Raw genomic sequence first — 1,288 nt, 5'->3', positions numbered from 1 at the left:
GGCCGCAGGGGGATGAGGGGTGGAAAGGGCCGATAGCATCTCCTTTCACGTGGGTGAGAAGAGCAACATGTACATCTTGTATGTCTCATCTCAGGAAGAGGAGTGTTGGGCACCTGCCTTAATGGGCATGGTCAAACAACTAGGCACTGGGTACATCCTACCCAAAACATCAAGAAGAAGCCAGATGATGTATCCTGAGTGCAAGGATGGCGAGGTGTGCACTGTCTGAGGTGGTTAAAATTATCTCGAATGACCGCTTGCCCTTTCCCAGGGAAAAATGCTCAGCATACGTGGATAACCTGAACTCTGGAGATGCTGTGGTTGATGTGAGCAAGGGGTATATTTGCACAGCTGAATCTTGAATAAGAGTAAGCTGTTTGCAAGGCTTTCCTGGCTAACTCTACATTTCTGTGATCCTCATCTAAAACACAACCACCCACTTAGCCTTTATTGCCAGAGGTGCTTCCTTTGTCTGAGATGACCTGCAAACTTCTGTGGCTATCTAGGGAGGTTAGCAGCAGAGAGATACGGAGGGTGATGCATTAGAGTTAAATGGTTGTATTAGCGATGCTCACAAAGCCAATAGGACAGGCTGGTTAACTTCGATGTTTCCTGTGTAGTCTACACAAAGAAGGCCTTAGACAGTCAGACATGCTCTGGGTGTCCAAAATCAGGTGACGGGCGTCCACCTTGATCTGTCTCTAGAGTTAAAATAGGCTGAGATCCTCCAGGTGCATGTCACTTGGACATCTCTGCACTTGGCATTGCTTTGAAAGTGCAACCCACGTGAAAAGTGTAGGCGCTATCGCTGTGGCAGAGAGACCACAGAAATGCCAAATGTGAAGTAGCATCATGGGGTCTTCTTCAGATGAACTAGTACAAGACTAGTGATCTCGGCGACAGCCAAAGACAACTCAAATGATGATTGACCTCTCAGAAACCTGACAATTTCCCTTCAAAATGGGTGTAAGTCTTGAAAAGAGACTAGTTCTGAGTTACGTGTATCCTGTATGTGCATCCTTCATCCTTAGCAGTCATCCTGTAACTGGAAACTATAGCTGGCTTTCAGTGGATGAACGGATAATTAGCCCTTGCAAGTCATCTCTGATGAAGGCTGCAGGAAGTGAAGGCAGCCAGCCTCTGTCCCTCATTTTCCTTTCATCCTTCGTGGAAGGACGAGCAAACAGCAGCATTATTCCTGTTCCAGTAATAGACGCTGCTATCAGTGTTAACCTTACAGGAATACAGGCAATACCGGACGGTATTGCACGTGTATGCTAGTGCTGTA

This window comes from Fulmarus glacialis, unplaced genomic scaffold (assembly GCF_000690835.1).
Source record: "Fulmarus glacialis isolate BGI_N327 unplaced genomic scaffold, ASM69083v1 scaffold12732, whole genome shotgun sequence".
Taxonomy (NCBI): Eukaryota; Metazoa; Chordata; class Aves; order Procellariiformes; family Procellariidae; genus Fulmarus; species Fulmarus glacialis.
This window is presented reverse-complemented; position numbering follows the sequence as displayed.